Source organism: Etheostoma spectabile, chromosome 6 (genome assembly GCF_008692095.1).
Source record: "Etheostoma spectabile isolate EspeVRDwgs_2016 chromosome 6, UIUC_Espe_1.0, whole genome shotgun sequence".
Lineage (NCBI taxonomy): Eukaryota > Metazoa > Chordata > Actinopteri > Perciformes > Percidae > Etheostoma > Etheostoma spectabile.
The window spans coordinates 20,192,754-20,199,357 of NC_045738.1; the positions used below are offsets into that span (position 1 = coordinate 20,192,754).

The 6,604-nt window shown below is 40.4% G+C and overlaps 1 protein-coding gene and 1 long non-coding RNA gene across 3 annotated transcripts in view; one reads left to right on the forward strand and one right to left on the reverse strand.

The window, feature by feature from the left end:
* Positions 1-6,604, forward strand: part of nt5c3a (5'-nucleotidase, cytosolic IIIA) — an 18,862-nt gene that overhangs the window by 5,016 nt on the left and 7,242 nt on the right. The window contains exon 1 of one of the 2 annotated variants that reach the window (XM_032519194.1): positions 5,714-5,784. The exons of the other annotated variant lie outside the window; for it this stretch is intronic. The gene's annotated coding sequence lies outside the window, so the exon portion shown is untranslated. Of the gene's footprint in view, positions 1-5,713; positions 5,785-6,604 lie in introns of those variants that run through there. 2 annotated transcript variants of the gene reach the window in all.
* The window catches only part of LOC116691505 (uncharacterized), a 15,990-nt gene that overhangs the window by 2,565 nt on the left and 6,821 nt on the right, over positions 1-6,604 (reverse strand). The window lies entirely within an intron of this gene.

Here is a 6,604-nt window from a genome sequence, read left to right on the forward strand (position 1 = left end):
CCCCATTACATTTGAGAGTGTCAAACACTTCATTTCCTGCATTCTGGATAGGGATAGGGTTACTGGTAATGGACCATTAATAGTGCAATGGTCTTTATTTATGTAAAAGAAATTATTATTCTCCTTTTGTTGTTTGAAACTTTGTGCAAATTCAAGACATCACACATGTTTCGGTATGATTTTTTTGTTTTTATCACTCATGTACATCTCAACAAAGAATCTGTTGGAGAACGACACGTTGGTAGAGCCATAAGCTCCAAAGTATGAATCTACAAAACCCCATAATCACATCTTTATTTTTCACCCTCCTTTTAACCCCTTTATGTTGCAAAATAGACACAGTTCTTGATCTGAATGTCCTGAACAGTTATTTTTTAGACTTTTTCGGGGAGTGGGTTTTCATTTTGTGGGGCACAAATCTACCTTTTGTACATTTTGACAGGGACCGTCAAAATGGAAAAGCCTATGCATTGAAGAAATATAAAACACATGTAAAGGTATGGTAGAAACCAGTTATACAGGTGTATACAATGCTACACCCAAAGGGCACTACAGCTGATGTTGACTTTTGATTAATAAGTTTAAATGAAAAAAAGAAAAGAACTCAGTGCTGGTTGGTTTCCCTGAGCATTCACAGAAGAAGAAATTTATTTTCTATTTTAGAAAGATGATTAGGGTAAATAAACATTATTGGCCACAAAACTCTCACGTGCAATTAAAATGTAAGTCAAGTTTTAACACAAACTCTCATCTCAGGACGGTATCTTGAATTTGAACATGTATTTTTGATTATAGGAATTTGTTATCGTCAGTCTAATCAATCAGTAGTATTGGCATTTCTTAAGTCATCAACCAACAACAAGAGAGTCATAGTGTTGTATTTGAGGGAATTGCAACGAATATAAATAGTTTTTTGGGGAAGAGTAACCTGAACCCCGAGCAGGCCAGCTTCTTCCTGCAGTAAGAAACCATGGCTGTATGATAAGAATGGTCAGCGTTGGATAGAGATGTCCGAGCCGGCTACTTACAGTTTAGAGCTCCACTAACTTGAATGGATGTAAAATGATTTAATCGTGCTGCTTTTCTACACTTTCCAAATGTTATTGGACCGAATGGATCAACTTCTGATAGTGAAACGAGTCATTTTGCTGGGGTAGTGACACAAAGAAATGTATCGAATGACTTACAGCTGTCTGTTTCAGCATGAAGGTTTATGGGAAAAAGTCCTTTTGGACCCGAGGGCATCAGGTGACAAGTTGGGATTCCACTGTTCGGCCACTATGTTCACTTTGCTTGAAAGCCTGGGGCACTTCCTGGGGGTTTTCCTGGGGGTCTTCCTGTGACCAACGCTTCTGCCAGTGGCTTTATCAGTAGCAACAGATGGCGGTCATCATGACCAACAGAGCCGTTTTTAGTGTAGGTGGGGCCACCATAGACTGTGGGGGCAACAGGGAACTGATGAAGGCCCTTGATGCAAAGCAGCCACTGTCTCGTACATTAACAGTTCTCAGGCATGTCTTAACATCTCACCATGTTCACAGAAAAATACTGAGGATTGGGTTCATGTTGGGTTGCAGCTTGGAGGCATTCACCTAAACTCATAGGAACGCCCACTTTCAAGATGGTTATTGTTTGGATAGGTGAGGGGAGAAAAAAGAAAAGAAATTGCATTGGCAGCAAACTTCTTGTTGAAGTAAAAAGTTGTAGTAAGAGCTGCAGTAGGAGGAGGAAGATCAGGAGTAGTGGTAAGATTTGTATAGAAGATGAGAAAACAGTCTGTAGTATCAACAGCAGCAGTAACATCTGCAGTATATGTTTTAGTAACAGACCAGTAGAAATGGTAAGACAAAAGTCGCGGTGGCATTAATCAAAAATAGAGCAGTTGTAGTGAAGGGGTGTTGGTGGAAGAAGATGCAGTACTATCAGTATGAGTACAGTTGTTTGTCAAAGGTGTATCCCATTACAACAACAGCCCTGGGATCAGTACTCTACATGCACTGCCACCTGTTAAGGTGAGGCTTAGGTGCAGCACCCAGGCTTGTGTGGTCACCTGCTAAGCCGAATGAATGTAACTAAATGACTTAATGAAAGTGGACTTTGTTTTAGTTTTGTCTTTAAGCTATTTTGTGTGTATTATATATACAGTGGCTTGAATAAGTTTACACACCCATGCTAAAGTTGATTAGAAAGAGGAATAAAAAAAAACATCTTTTGGAAACTGATCTTAATGCCTTAATTCAAACATTTTCGGCAAGTACAACCTTTTAAAGACACCAGTTTTCTTTGTGAATGAATAATTTATTGTAAATAAATGTTCTTCTTTAAACTACAGGGGTATTAGTATACAGCCCCCCATGTTAAATTCCCATAGAGGCAGGTTTTTATTATTTAAGGCCAGTTATTTCATGGATCAGGATACTATGCATCCTGATAAAGTTCCCTTGGCTTTTGGAATTAAAATACTCCTCCCCCCCCACCAGGTATTAACCTAACTGAAATAAAACCATGCCAATCTTTATGTATGGTGAATGGTATGTGATGATATTGGGGAGGAGGGGGGGGGGGGGTATTTTAATTCCAAAGGCCAAGGGAACTTTATCAGGATGGATAGTATCCTGATCCATGAAATAACTGGTCTTTGATAATAAAAACCTGCCTGCCTCTAGGGGAATTTAACATAGGATGTGTATACTTACCCCCTGTACTCTAAGGAAGAACATTTATAAATTTACACAATACAATTCTAGTCTTCCACTAACATAAGGAAAACACTGACAGGGTCTCTGCACTATGTCTTGATGACCCTTGACCCCAACAGGCCAAGGCTGGGTCCCAGCAACTTGGACCTTTCCGTAACCTTTGCTCAGGCTCGTGTAGATCAAGTGGGATTTCAAAAATAGTGCTGGGAGAATGCTGGACAGTCAGTTTGGCAGCTGTTGGGAAAGTCTATCGGACTGATAACATTTTCTGTTTGAGTGGCAACACGCAAAATAACATTCAAACAAGGAATGGACTGATACTGGTTTTTCATGGTCGATATCAATACCGATTATTGTACCGATAACCGATATTTGGAACCGATATGCATTTACAGTGAAATAAAAATCTTTAAGTCAAAATTAACATTTTTGAATGTTGTAAACAACAAAACACAAAACTGTGTTTAAATGCTAAGCAATTATTTAATATATTAGAAACACAGTAAAAGATAGTCAGATAGTGTTGTGGGCGGCTGTCCTCGGGTCAAATTTTCCTACATCAATGTTCTTTTTAACTACCCAACTGTAATTACCCAAAATAAAATAATTGAACGCTCTTTGAATGTATGAATCTCTTGTATGAATCTCTGCTTTCATTACTTTTGGGGCGTCTTACTCAATTTTATAATTATTTGAAAAACAATTGAAGTGGTTTTGAAATAGGATTGAGTAAAAGTTGAGATATTCCGGTCTGTGATTATCCATCAACATCCATTCCTTTAATTTTAGTCTAAAGTCAAAAGTGTTGGTTTTTCAATTTTAATGGAAAGACAACACAAGGGTTAAGGCAGACTCAGTGGTGAGTGAACCCGAGGCAGAGGGACAGACACAGAGCTGGAGCCGAGCCAAACTGAACATTTTTAAATTAATTAACTTTATCAGTCATCAGGCAAATAACACGCCAACGCAGATAATCTACAAACTGCCAAACATCAGGCCAGACAATCGGCCAGGGAAGATAATTTGTCTATCTCTAATTCAAACGAGGCCTTATGTAAGGCTTATAGAAAAAAATGTTGTGATAGCTCCATCCAGCTTTGCTGTCACATTCCAGACTCATTGCCCAATTCTTACTAAACAACCTTCTTATCCTCGAGCCTCCGTACCATGAGGTCTGGGGTTGGGACAGAATTCAATGGGCCATGAACTGTTTGATAAGGTTTAGCTTGCAGAAGATAATACTACATTTAATGCACGACAAGCTGCTGATAGATAAAGAGGAGGTCAAGGTTCAAAATGAATACCCAAAGGTTTTCGTAAGTCTGATTTGATTTGGAGGGGACACAACTTCAAAGCGTCTCTCGATTCTCTCTTAGGGCTGAGTACCGAATTTAGATTATTTTTAGGCACCGACCGATTTGCCTCCATAGTATTGAGTGTTGAAAAATGCCTCGTCATTCACTGCCAAACTTCAACACCCAAGGAGTAAGTCTCATCAGCGTCAGCCAATAAGCATAAAGCATGCGTCTACCTAGATCTAATAATGCTGTGATTGGCTGTCTACATGTCGTAGAGGCGGGCAGGAAAAACTCCACGTTTTGCCCAGTGTCGGGGCTCACATAGGTTGTTGTATTTTAGGAGGCTTGACTACAATGTGCGTTTAAAAAAATTAAAATTAAATAAATTGTACAGTCATGTTGTGGTGTCATGTACTCAATACTAACGCTGGGCAACATGGAGAAAATCAAATATCACAATTACCTCGATAGTGTAGCAATATTGTAGGGTTGGCAATAAATGCTTTCACAAAATATCCACACAGTGAGATTTTTGATTTAAAAAAAAAAATCATCAGTAATGTGGATATAATGATAAAGTGCATAAAAGGAAATGATAGAACTGCGAGAACAGTCTTGAAAGTTCAGAAAATGACATCACTTTACTGTAATGCAGTCTGTAAAACCAGGGACATATCACAATATTACGAAAACAATTAATCTAAGACGATATCTAGCCTCATATCACAATATTGATTTATACTGATATATTGCCCAGCCCTACTCAATACTTTAGAGGCAGTTCTGTCTGAATTCGGTACCCAGCCCTACCTACGTCCACGGGGAGGTACTTCAAAGCCCAGGTGCCCTGATGGAGATGCATGCTCACCTCATGTTTTGAGCCTTGACTTTGGAACGGTTAAAAAGGACCCGGCCCCGGGATCTAAATTTGCGAACAGGCTCGTACAGTATGGGGTCATGTGATATAGTCGGGGGCTAGACCCTGACAAGCTTTAAATGCAATCAGTCAGATCCTAAAATCGGTTCTAAAACAGAGAGGGAGCCACTAAACTGAAGGATTGGAGTGATGTCAGTTAAAACTGTGTGTGTGTGTGTGTGTGTGTGTGTGTGTGTGTGTGTGTGTGTGTGTGTGGTGTGGTGTGTTGTGTGTGTGTGTGTGTGTGTGTGTGTGTGTGTGTGTGTGTGTGTGTGTGTGTGTGTGTGTGTGTGTGTGTGTGTGTGTGTGTGGTTAAAGTCTATTGGCTGCGTGCTGGTCATGTGACTGACCATTGTCAGACCCAGCAGCCTGACGCTCGCACTGAACCTTGACCCTCGTGACCTGCTGTCCACCATCACGTTATTTTTTGCATGTGTGTGGGATTTTTTTTGGGGGGGGTAAAATGTGTAAACTCAGCAGTAGTTGTACTTAAGCGAGTCTACCCTCTGATTGATTTAAAAGGTTTCTTTTTCAAAGGTCACGTAACTGAACTGTTCCTCCACTGTCTGGCCCTATTCCACGTCTTTTTTTACTTACGTGTGTGTGTGAGTGAGAGAGTGAGAGAGTGAGAGAGTGAGAGAGTGAGAGAGTGAGTGAGAGAGTGAGAGTGAGAGTGTTTAGTGTGTTGATGGATCAGCTGAAATTGTCATGTGTGTTTGAGCTTCTGAGTACACAGTGGGCGGGGTTATGTTGTGTAATACATTTTGGGTGCCGCCCCCTCCCTCGCTGACTGTCGCTGTAGATATAAAAGCCCCCTGCGGCCACACAATCTTTTCCTCACTCTTGTTTAAGCTCATACAACAGCCCCGCGGTAAGTTAGTGTGTTTACTGTGTGGATGTGTGGATGTGTTTTTATGTCAGTGGTCATACTCCAGGCTGTAGCCATTTTTTTGTTCATAGTAACTGGAAAAAAACCCCAAAAGAAATCCTCCTCGTCTTCTGTTATTGGGATTCTTTGACCTTTGACCTCAGTATTTGCTGGTTGTAATGTTCATCCAGAAATGGAGGCTTTTTCCCAACTTCGTAATGCTGGTAGATTGTCATGTAACAACCTGTGCTCGCTAAAAAGAGGGTCTATTGGGAAAGGAATGTGATGCAGCACATCTGGCAGTATCACAGCTAGTGTCTTTACAGTACAGTTGCTTTTAATTATTGACAGTGAAGCAGTGTTTCATGTTTCCAAAGAAAGTTTGAATTTCACCGCCCTAAGGGGAACACACCATGCAAAACTCTTTTAGCCTTTCACATTTGTTCCTAGACTGCAGGCTTTTTGACCCCGTGCAGCACAGCGTGTTTCTAATGTTGTCCCTGTGGCATCCCTTTAAAACCCTGTTAAAATGGGAGGTAGTCGGTCCAAGAATGAGACTACGTTCTTTCGCACTTTTTCTTCATCTTTACTCTGCAACAAAGTAGAAGTTCAGGAAGTTGTTTTGGCTATTTGCATGCTGAGATAAGTGTGTTTGTTTGTTTGTTTGTTTGTTTGTTTGTGAGTGAAATGCTTATGAGAGAGTAGGCTGGAAGACCTACTTTTTATTTTTGTCCTGTGTTCTAGCGCATCATGTTTCTGCAGGATCAGAGTGCTTTACGAGGTGCTACAAGGTCTGATGCTGATTATGTAACGTGTGTGTGTG